The sequence below is a fragment of the Salmo salar genome, chromosome 18 (genome assembly GCF_965601325.2).
Source record: "Salmo salar chromosome 18, fSalSal1, whole genome shotgun sequence".
Classification (NCBI taxonomy): Eukaryota; Metazoa; Chordata; class Actinopteri; order Salmoniformes; family Salmonidae; genus Salmo; species Salmo salar.
In genome coordinates, this window is record NC_138308.1 from 33,948,375 (window position 1) to 33,960,613 (window position 12,239).

At 46.8% G+C, this 12,239-nt stretch overlaps 1 protein-coding gene across 1 annotated transcript in view; it reads left to right on the forward strand.

Annotated features, from left to right (window-relative positions):
* LOC106560274 (lysosomal cobalamin transport escort protein LMBD1) overlaps positions 1–12,239 on the forward strand; it is a 304,463-nt gene that overhangs the window by 230,729 nt on the left and 61,495 nt on the right. The gene's annotated exons all lie outside the window — the stretch shown is intronic.

Here is a 12,239-nt window from a genome sequence, read left to right on the forward strand (position 1 = left end):
CTCATCACACTTCAGTTGCCGCTTCTACGAGCCATTGCAGTCCTCTCTTTTCTCTCCCCCTCAAGCCGTTGTCATGGAAATCCAAACTAACAGTCCTGTAGATAGCCTGCTTGCTACTTTAACTAGCTAAATGATTTGGATCATCAAATTATTTTGTAAATGTAAATTCATAAAAGAAACGAAGTCAATGGAAACAATTCCATAAAAAATCTAATAAACACCTAATGATGAATAAATATTTATAAAATGAACAGGAGCGATCAGGCTCTGGCTGCCGTTACAAAATGATTTATTTAAAACTCTACACTGACCCATGCCATTGGTTCCTTCATAGAATTACTAGAACGGGGGAAAAAACTCAGACGATAGCAATTAGACAGTATACTCAATATGGTCGCCGGTCCACCCATGACTGATATTAACTTGACTGGGAATGTCTGTTCTAGAAGTTCTAATTATTTGCTGCCGTTGTCTAGAGATCACTAGGAGAGGTCATCTAGAGCATAGTCCATTCTCAGAGCCTCCATAAGAGAAGACCACTGATCTGGACATTACAGAGAACTCACTGACTGCATCCCAAATGGCACCCTATTCCCTATTTAATCCATTACTTTTGACCAGAGCCCATAGGGCCCTACTTCCCATAGAGCCCTGGTCTAAAGTAGTGCACTAGATAGGCAGATAGGGTGCTATTTGGGATGCAAAAATTGTTAACACATCAACAGGATTCAGCCAGACTTATCTATGGCCGAAATGAAAACATCAGATGTGCCTTAATAAAGATGTTTCTCTGTTAGATCTACTCCTGTCTTAGTGAGCCTGTAAACTACAGCAGGGGGAATCCCTCACACCACAGCTCGGCTGCTGTCTGTCTGTCGTCTTCACCCTGATAAGATTTCCTTTCTCCCATCAGAGCCCAGAGCTTTTTCCCCAAATGGCAGTTTGACAAGCAACATCTCCGTTTATTAAGTCAAGTGGTCTTTCCTGCTCAGTTCCCTGAACAGAATATCATTCCCTCAGATAGTAAAGTGCTACTAGAATCAAATCAAACAAAGTTGCGCCAAATACAACAGGCCAGTGTTCAGTCAGCGTCAGGTGGAACAGCACCACTGTTCAGTCAGCGTCAGGTGAAACAGCACCACTGTTCAGTCAGCATCAGGTGAAACAGCACCACTGTTCAGTCAGCATCAGGTGAAACCGCACCACTGTTCAGTCAGCGTCAGGTGAAACAGCACCACTGTTCAGTCAGCGTCAGGTGAAACAGCACCACTGTTCAGTCAGCATCAGGTGAAACAGCACCACTGTTCAGTCAGCATCAGGTGAAACCGCACCACTGTTCAGTCAGCGTCAGGTGAAACCGCACCACTGTTCAGTCAGCATCAGGTGAAACAGCACCACTGTTCAGTCAGCATCAGGTGAAACAGCACCACTGTTCAGTCAGCGTCAGGTGAAACAGCACCACTGTTCAGTCAGCATCAGGTGAAACAGCACCACTGTTCAGTCAGCGTCAGGTGAAACAGCACCACTGTTCAGTCAGCATCAGGTGAAACAGCACCACCTATCAGTCAGCATCAGGTGAAACAGCACCACCTATCAGTCAGCATCAGGTGAAACAGCACCACTGTTCAGTCAGCGTCAGGTGAAACAGCACCACTGTTCAGTCAGCATCAGGTGAAACAGCACCACTGTTCAGTCAGCATCAGGTGAAACAGCACCACTGTTCAGTCAGCGTCAGGTGAAACAGCACCACTGTTCAGTCAGCATCAGGTGAAACAGCACCACTGTTCACCCCCAGCGCATTTGTAATTGTTTTTGTTTTGTTGATGAAATGGAGAAGGGCATCAGCATCGTGGTAAATAACAATCTCACTACTCAAATCAAATCAAATGTTATTTGTCACATGCGCTGAATACAACAGGTCACCTTACTGTGAACCAACAATGCAGTTTTAAGGAAAATAAGTGTTAAGTAAAAACTAGATAAATAAAAGTAACAAATAATTCGAGAGCAGCAGTAAAATAACAATAGCGAGGCTATATACAGGGGGTACCGGTACAGAGTTAATGTGGAGACTATATACAGGGGTTACCGGTACAGAGTCAATGTGGAGGCTATATACAGGGGGTACCGGTACAGAGTCAATGTGGAGGCTATATACAGGTGGTACCGGTACAGAGTCAATGTGGAGGTTATATACAGGGGTTACCGGTACAGAGTCAATGTGGAGGCTATATACAGGGGGTACCGGTACAGAGTCAATGTGGAGGCTATATACAGGGGGTACCGGTACAGAGTCAATGTGGAGGCTATATACAGGTGGTACCGGTACAGAGTCAATGTGGAGGCTATATACAGGGGGTACCGGTACAGAGTCAATGTGGAGACTATATACAGGGGGTACCGGTACAGAGTCAATGTGGAGGCTATATACAGGGGGTACCGGTACAGAGTCAATGTGGAGGCTATATACAGGGGGTACCGGTACAGAGTCAATGTGGAGGTTATATACAGGGGTTACCGGTACAGAGTCAATGTGGAGGCTATATACAGGGGGTACCGGTACAGAGTTAATGTGGAGACTATATACAGGGGTTACCGGTACAGAGTTAATGTGGAGACTATATACAGGGGTTACCGGTACAGAGTCAATGTGGAGACTATATACAGGGGGTACCGGTACAGAGTCAATGTGGAGACTATATACAGGGGGTACCGGTACAGAGTCAATGTGGAGACTATATACAGGGAGTACCGGTACAGAGTCAATGTGGAGACTATATACAGGGGGTACCGGTACAGAGTCAATGTGGAGACTATATACAGGGGGTACCGGTACAGAGTCAATGTGGAGACTATATACAGGGGGTACCGGTACAGAGTCAATGTGGAGACTGTATACAGGGAGTACCGGTACAGAGTCAATGTGGAGGCTATATACAGGGGGTACCGGTACGGAGTCAATGTGGAGGCTATATACAGGGGGTACCGGTACAGAGTCAATGTGGAGGCTATATACAGGTGGTACCGGTACAGAGTCAATGTGGAGTCTATATACAGGGGTTACCGGTACAGAGTCAATGTGGAGACTATATACAGGGGGTACCGGTACAGAGTCAATGTGGAGGCTATATACAGGGGTTACCGGTACAGAGTCAAATTGGAGACTATATACAGGGGTTACCGGTACAGAGTCAATGTGGAGGCTATATACAGGGGTTACCGGTACAGAGTCAATGTGGAGACTATATACAGGGGTTACCGGTACAGAGTCAATGTGGAGACTATATACAGGTGGTACCAGTACAGAGTCAATGTGGAGGCTATATACAGGGGGTAGCGGTACAGAGTCAATGTGGAGACTATATACAGGGGTTACCGGTACAGAGTCAATGTGGAGACTATATACAGGGGTTACCGGTACAGAGTCAATGTGGAGACTATATACAGGGGTTACCGGTACAGAGTCAATGTGGAGGCTATATACAGGTGGTACTGGTACAGAGTCAATGTGGAGTCTATATACATGGGGTGCTGGTACAGAGTCAATGTGGAGTCTATATACATGGGGTGCTGGTACAGAGTCAATGTGGCGGCTAGATACAGGTGGTACCGGTACAGAGTCAATGTGGAGTCTATATACATGGGGTGCTGGTACAGAGTCAATGTGGCGGCTAGATACAGGTGGTACCGGTACAGAGTCAATGTGGAGTCTATATACATGGGGTGCTGGTACAGAGTCAATGTGGCGGCTAGATACAGGTGGTACCGGTACAGAGTCAATGTGGAGTCTATATACATGGGGTGCTGGTGTGCGGGGGCACGGTGTTGAGGTCATTGAGGTAATATGTACATGTAGGTAAAGAGACAGCTCTGCTCTTCTATGACGCATTCAATGATGTCAGAGGGATAAAACTGTGTTGTTGTTGTGATATCTCAAACACACGTGGCAGTTTCACCATGTACAGATCCAAGCTTTAAAGTGCACTAACCAGAGTGACATTTCACCATGTAGCCTAGGAGTGGTCCTAGTTTTCTGTCCCTCTCCTCTCCAGTGGCAGTTCAAACGTCTAGTGGAGGACCAGGTGAGGATGAGGGAGTCAGTTAAAGATCTGTAACATATTGAGGCTATTGGAGGACCAGGTGAGGATGAGGGAGTCAGTTAAAGATCTGTAACATATTGAGGCTATTGGAGGGCCAGGTGAGGATGAGGGAGTCAGTTAAAGATCTGTAACATATTGAGGCTATTGGAGGGCCAGGTGAGGATGAGGGAGACAGTTAAAGATCTGTAACATATTGAGGCTATTGAAGGGCCAGGTGAGGATGAGGGAGTCAGTTAAAGATCTGTAACATATTGAGGGTATTGGAGGGCCATGTGAGGATGAGGGAGTCATATATTTCACATGTAATTATGGCCGAGCACTTCAACCCCCCTCGCTCTTCGACTAGACCCGGGTTCAAATACTATTTGAAATCATGTTAAATAATTGATCTGTGCTTGATTAAGCTTGCCTGTTGCCACGGAACCATTAGAAAAGTATCAAAACTGCAAATCTGGAACTCCAGGCAGGATAAAGCAATTGCTCAAGTAATTGACAGATTCCAAATAGTGTTTGAACCCAGGTCTGTTCTCACACCCAGATTTCAATTTCGCTGTTAACCTATTAGGATTATGGTAACTAAATCTGCCATGTGTAATAGGATAGACAGGTTTATTTGACCTATTCATCCATTTGAATCAGTGTTTTTAAATCCCCCTTGGATTTAATTGATTGATGTGCATCATTATAATTCTCATCAGACTTAATGCCTAGGTTGTTTTATTTTACTTACTGGCAGTGTATAGCCTAGTGAGGTGTATAGCCTAGTGCGGTGTATAGCCTAGTGCGGTGTATAGCCTAGTGCGGTGTATAGCCTAGTGAGGTGTATAGCCTAGTGCGGTGTATAGCCTAGTGAGGTGTATAGCCTAGTGCGGTGTATAGCCTAGTGAGGTGTATAGCCTAGTGCGGTGTATAGCCTAGTGAGGTGTATAGCCTAGTGCGGTGTATAGCCTAGTGAGGTGTATAGCCTAGTGAGGTGTATAGCCTAGTGAGGTGTATAGCCTAGTGAGGTGTATAGCCTAGTGAGGTGTATAGCCTAGTGAGGTGTATAGCCTAGTGAGGTGTATAGCCTAGTGAGGTGTATAGCCTAGTGAGGTGTATAGCCTAGTGAGGTGTATAGCCTAGTGAGGTGCATAGCCTAGTGAGGTGTATAGCCTAGTGCGGTGTATAGCCTAGTGAGGTGTATAGCCTAGTGCGGTGTATAGCCTAGTGCGGTGTATAGCCTAGTGCGGTGTATAGCCTAGTGCGGTGTATAGCCTAGTGAGGTGTATAGCCTAGTGCGGTGTATAGCCTAGTGAGGTGTATAGCCTAGTGCGGTGTATAGCCTAGTGAGGTGTATAGCCTAGTGCGGTGTATAGCCTAGTGCGGTGTATAGCCTAGTGCGGTGTATAGCCTAGTGAGGTGTATAGCCTAGTGAGGTGTATAGCCTAGTGAGGTGTATAGCCTAGTGCGGTGTATAGCCTAGTGAGGTGTATAGCCTAGTGCGGTGTATAGCCTAGTGCGGTGTATAGCCTAGTGAGGTGTATAGCCTAGTGCGGTGTATAGCCTAGTGAGGTGTATAGCCTAGTGCGGTGTATTGCCTAGTGCGCTGTATAGCCTAGTGAGGTGTATAGCCTAGTGAGGTGTATAGCCTAGTGCGGTGTATAGCCTAGTGAGGTGTATAGCCTAGTGCGGTGTATAGCCTAGTGCGGTGTATAGCCTAGTGCGGTGTATAGCCTAGTGAGGTGTATAGCCTAGTGAGGTGTATAGCCTAGTGAGGTGTATAGCCTAGTGCGGTGTATAGCCTAGTGAGGTGTATAGCCTAGTGAGGTGTATAGCCTAGTGCGGTGTATAGCCTAGTGCGGGTATAGCCTAGTGCGGTGTATAGCCTAGTGAGGTGTATAGCCTAGTGCGGTGTATAGCCTAGTGAGGTGTATAGCCTAGTGAGGTGTATAGCCTAGTGAGGTGTATAGCCTAGTGCGGTGTATAGCCTAGTGAGGTGTATAGCCTAGTGAGGTGTATAGCCTAGTGCGGTGTATAGCCTAGTGAGGTGTATAGCCTAGTGCGGTGTATAGCCTAGTGAGGTGTATAGCCTAGTGCGGTGTATAGCCTAGTGAGGTGTATAGCCTAGTGAGGTGTATAGCCTAGTGAGGTGTATAGCCTAGTGCGGTGTATAGCCTAGTGCGGTGTATAGCCTAGTGCGGTGTATAGCCTAGTGCGGTGTATAGCCTAGTGAGGTGTATAGCCTAGTGCGGTGTATAGCCGAGTGCGGTGTATAGCCGAGTGCGGTGTATAGCCTAGTGCGGTGTATAGCCTAGTGCGGTGTATAGCCTAGTGCGGTGTATAGCCTAGTGCGGTGTATAGCCTAGTGAGGTGTATAGCCTAGTGCGATGTATAGCCTAGTGCGATGTATAGCCTAGTGCGATGTATAGCCTAGTGCGGTGTTTAGCTCTGGCAGTGTATAGCCTAGTGCGGTGTATAGCCTAGTGCGGTGTGTATAGCCTAGTGCGGTGTATAGCCTAGTGCGGTGTGTATAGCCTAGTGCGGTGTATAGCCTAGTGCGGTGTGTATAGCCTAGTGCGGTGTATAGCCTAGTGCGGTGTATAGCCTAGTGCGGTGTGTATAGCCTAGTGCGGTGTGTATAGCCTAGTGCGGTGTGTATAGCCTAGTGCGGTGTATAGCCTAGTGCAGTGGTTCCCAAAGTTTTTACAGCCCCGTACCCCTTCAAACATTAACCCTCCAGCTGTGTACCCCCTCTAGCACCAGGGTCAGCGCACTCTCAAATGTTGTTTTTTTCATTGTAAGCCCTTATTTGTTCATCGAAAATTGTGAATAACTCATCACAGGTTAATAAGAAGGGTGTGCTTGAAAGGATGCACATAACTCTGCAATGTTGGGTTTTATTGGAGAGACTCTGTCTTAAATCATTTTCCACACACAGTCTGTGCCTGTTTTTAGTTGTCATGCTATTGAGGGCCAAGAATCCACTCTCACGTAGGTACGTGGTTGCAAAGGGCATCAGTGTCTTAACAGTGCGATTTGCCAAGGCAGGATACTCTGAACGCAGCCCAATCCAGAAATCTGGCAGTGGCTTCTGATTTAAATTCAATTTTCACAGAACCGCTTGTTGCAATTTCATTGAGGCTCTCTTGTTCAGATATCAGTAAGTGGACTGAAGGCAAGGCATGAAAGGGATAACGAATCCAGTTGTTTGTGTCATCTGTTTCGGTAAAGTAGCTGCGTAATTGTGCACCGAACTCACTCAGGTGCTTCGCTATATCACATTTGACATTGTCCGTAAGCTTGAGTTCATTTGCACACAAAAAATCATACAATGATAGAAAGACCTGTGTGTTGTCCTTGTTAATGCAGACAGAGAAGAGCTCCAACTTCTTAATCATAGCCTCAATTTTGTCCCGCACATTGAATATAGTTGTGGAGAGTCCCTGTAATCCTAGATTCAGATCATTCAGGTGAGAATTTACATCACCCAGATAGGCCAGTCGTGTGAGAAACTCGTTATCATGCAAGTGGTCAGACAAGTGAAACTTATTAAAGAAAACTTTAAGCTCGGCTCTCAATTAAAAAAAATGTGTCAAAACTTTGCCCCTTGATAACCAGTGCACTTCTGTATGTTGTAAAAGCGTTACGTGGTCACTGCCCATATCACTGCATAGTGCAGAAAATACACAAGAGTTCAGGGGCCTTGCTTTAACAAAGTTTACCATTTTCACATTATGAATGTGAATCACATTTTTATTTGGCGTATACCGCTTCCATGATGACGAGTTTCTCACACGGCTGGCCTATCTGGGTGATGTTTTTTCTCACCTGAATGATATTCTTGTCTGTCTCTGTCTAGACTGGAGGGTTACTCTCTTCTTGTCTGTCTCCCAGTCCAGACTGGAGGGTTACTCTCTTCTTGTCTGTCTCTGTCTAGACTGGAGGGTTACTCTCTTCTTGTCTGTCTCCCAGTCCAGACTGGAGGGTTACTCTCTTCTTGTCTGTCTCCCAATCTAGACTGGAGGGTTACTCTCTTCTTGTCTGTCTCAGTCCAGACTGGAGGGTTACTCTCTTCTTGTCTGTCTCAGTCCAGACTGGAGGGTTACTCTCTTCTTGTCTGTCTCAGTCTAGACTGGAGGGTTACTCTCTTCTTGTCTGTCTCTGTCTAGACTCGAGGGTTACTCTCTTCTTGTCTGTCTCAGTCCAGACTGGAGGGTTACTCTCTTCTTGTCTGTCTCTGTGTAGACTGGAGGGTTACTCTCTTCTTGTCTGTCTCTGTCCAGACTGGAGGGTTACTCTCTTCTTGTCTGTCTCCCAGTCTAGACTGGAGGGTTACTCTCTTCTTGTCTGTCTCCCAGTCTAGACTGGAAGGTTACTCTCTTCTTGTCTGTCTCTGTCCAGACTGGAGGGCTACTCTCTTCTTGTCTGTCTCTGTCTAGACTGGAGGGTTACTCTCTTCTTGTCTGTCTCTTTCCAGACTGGAGGGTTACTCTCTTCTTGTCTGTCTCTGTCTAGACTGGAGGGTTACTCTCTTCTTGTCTGTCTCTGTCCAGACTGGAGGGTTACTCTCTTCTTGTCTGTCTCTGTCTAGACTGGAGGGCTACTCTCTTCTTGTCTATCTCCCAATCTAGACTGGAGGGTTACTCTCTTCTTGTCTGTCTCTGTCTAGACTGGAGGGTTACTCTCTTCTTGTCTGTCTCAGTCCAGCCTGGAGGGTTACTGTCTTCTTGTCTGTCTTTGTCCAGACTGGAGGGTTACTCTCTTCTTGTCTGTCTCCCAATCTAGACTGGAGGGTTACTCTCTTCTTGTCTGTCTCTGTCCAGACTGGAGGGTTACTCTCTTTTTGTCTGTCTCTGTCTAGACTGGAGGGTTACTCTCTTCTTGTCTGTCTCAGTCCAGACTGGAGGGCTACTCTCTTCTTGTCTGTCTCTGTCTAGACTGGAGGGTTACTCTCTTATTGTCTGTCTCAGTCCAGCCTGGAGGGTTACTGTCTTCTTGTCTGTCTCTGTCCAGACTGGAGGGTTACTCTCTTCTTGTCTGTCTCCCAATCTAGACTGGAGGGCTACTCTCTTCTTGTCTGTCTCTGTCCAGACTGGAGGGCTACTCTCTTCTTGTCTGTCTCTGTCTAGACTGCAGTGTTACTCTCTTCTTGTCTGTCTCTGTCCAGACTGGAGGGTTACTCTCTTCTTGTCTGTCTCTGTCCAGACTGAAGGGTTACTGTCTTCTTGTCTGTCTCTGTCCAGACTGAAGGGTTACTGTCTTCTTGTCTGTCTCTGTCTAGACTGAAGGGTTACTCTCTTCTTGTCTGTCTCTGTCTAGACTGGACGGTTACTCTCTTCTTGTCTGTCTCCCAATCTAGACTGGAGGATTACTCTCTTCTTGTCTGTCTCTGTCTAGACTGGAGGGTTACTGTCTTCTTGTCTGTCTCCCAATCTAGACTGGAGGGTTACTCTCTTCTTGTCTGTCTCCCAGTCTAGACTGGAGGGTTACTCTCTTCTTGTCTGTCTCTGTCCAGACTGTAGGGTTACTCTCTTCTTGTCTGTCTCTGTCTAGACTGGAGGGTTACTCTCTTCTTGTCTGTCTCTGTCTAGACTGGAGGGTTACTCTCTTCTTGTCTGTCTCTGTCTAAACTGGAGGGTTACTCTCTTCTTGTCTGTCTCGCAGTCCAGACTGGAGGGTTACTCTCTTCTTGTCTGTCTCAGTCTAGACTGGAGGGTTACTCTCTTCTTGTCTGTCTCTGTCTAGACTGGATGGTTACTCTCTTCTTGTCTGTCTCAGTCTAGACTGGAGGGTTACTCTCTTCTTGTCTGTCTCTATCTAGACTGGAGGGTTACTCTCTTCTTGTCTGTCTCGCAGTCCAGACTGGAGGGTTACTCTCTTCTTGTCTGTCTCAGTCTAGACTGGAAGGTTACTCTCTTCTTGTCTGTCTCGCAGTCCAGACTGGAGAGTTACTCTCTTCTTGTCTGTCTCTGTGTAGACTGGAGGGTTACTCTCTTCTTGTCTGTCTCAGTCTAGACTGGAGGGTTACTCTCTTCTTGTCTGTCTCAGTCTAGACTGGAGGGTTACTCTCTTCTTGTCTGTCTCGCAGTCCAGACTGGAGGGTTACTCTCTTCTTGTCTGTCTCTGTCTAGACTGGAGGGTTACTCTCTTCTTGTCTGTCTCTGTCTAGACTGGACAGTTACTCTCTTCTTGTCTGTCTCGCAGTCCAGACTGGAGGGTTACTCTCTTGTCTGTCTCGCAGTCCAGACTGGAGGGTTACTCTCTTCTTGTCTGTCTCATTCTACACTGGAGGGTTACTCTCTTCTTGTCTGTCTCTGTCTAGACTGGAGGGTTACTCTCTTCTTGTCTGTCTCTGTCTAGACTGGAGGGTTACTCTCTTCTTGTCTGTCTCGCAGTCCAGACTGGAGGGTTACTCTCTTCTTGTCTGTCTCTATCTAGACTGGAGGGTTACTCTCTTCTTGTCTGTCTCAGTCTAGACTGGAGGGTTACTCTCTTCTTGTCTGTCTCTGTCTAGACTGGAGGGTTACTCTCTTCTTGTCTGTCTCTGTCTAGACTGGAGGGTTACTCTCTTCTTGTCTGTCTCTGTCTAGACTGGAGGGTTACTCTCTTCTTGTCTGTCTCCCAATCTAGACTGGAGGGTTACTCTCTTCTTGTCTGTCTCTGTCCAGACTGGAGGGTTACTCTCTTTTTGTCTGTCTCTGTCTAGACTGGAGGGTTACTCTCTTCTTGTCTGTCTCAGTCCAGACTGGAGGGCTACTCTCTTCTTGTCTGTCTCTGTCTAGACTGGAGGGTTACTCTCTTATTGTCTGTCTCAGTCCAGCCTGGAGGGTTACTGTCTTCTTGTCTGTCTCTGTCCAGACTGGAGGGTTACTCTCTTCTTGTCTGTCTCCCAATCTAGACTGGAGGGCTACTCTCTTCTTGTCTGTCTCTGTCCAGACTGGAGGGCTACTCTCTTCTTGTCTGTCTCTGTCTAGACTGCAGTGTTACTCTCTTCTTGTCTGTCTCTGTCCAGACTGAAGGGTTACTGTCTTCTTGTCTGTCTCTGTCTAGACTGAAGGGTTACTCTCTTCTTGTCTGTCTCTGTCTAGACTGGACGGTTACTCTCTTCTTGTCTGTCTCCCAATCTAGACTGGAGGATTACTCTCTTCTTGTCTGTCTCTGTCTAGACTGGAGGGTTACTGTCTTCTTGTCTGTCTCCCAATCTAGACTGGAGGGTTACTCTCTTCTTGTCTGTCTCTGTCTAGACTGGAGGGTTACTCTCTTCTTGTCTGTCTCTGTCTAGACTGGAGGGTTACTCTCTTCTTGTCTGTCTCTGTCTAGACTGGAGGGTTACTCTCTTCTTGTCTGTCTCCCAATCTAGACTGGAGGGTTACTCTCTTCTTGTCTGTCTCTGTCCAGACTGGAGGGTTACTCTCTTTTTGTCTGTCTCTGTCTAGACTGGAGGGTTACTCTCTTCTTGTCTGTCTCAGTCCAGACTGGAGGGCTACTCTCTTCTTGTCTGTCTCTGTCTAGACTGGAGGGTTACTCTCTTATTGTCTGTCTCAGTCCAGCCTGGAGGGTTACTGTCTTCTTGTCTGTCTCTGTCCAGACTGGAGGGTTACTCTCTTCTTGTCTGTCTCCCAATCTAGACTGGAGGGCTACTCTCTTCTTGTCTGTCTCTGTCCAGACTGGAGGGCTACTCTCTTCTTGTCTGTCTCTGTCTAGACTGCAGTGTTACTCTCTTCTTGTCTGTCTCTGTCCAGACTGAAGGGTTACTGTCTTCTTGTCTGTCTCTGTCTAGACTGAAGGGTTACTCTCTTCTTGTCTGTCTCTGTCTAGACTGGACGGTTACTCTCTTCTTGTCTGTCTCCCAATCTAGACTGGAGGATTACTCTCTTCTTGTCTGTCTCTGTCTAGACTGGAGGGTTACTGTCTTCTTGTCTGTCTCCCAATCTAGACTGGAGGGTTACTCTCTTCTTGTCTGTCTCCCAGTCTAGACTGGAGGGTTACTCTCTTCTTGTCTGTCTCTGTCCAGACTGTAGGGTTACTCTCTTCTTGTCTGTCTCTGTCTAGACTGGAGGGTTACTCTCTTCTTGTCTGTCTCTGTCTAGACTGGAGGGTTACTCTCTTCTTGTCTGTCTCTGTCTAGACTGGAGGGTTACTCTCTTCTTGTCTGTCTCG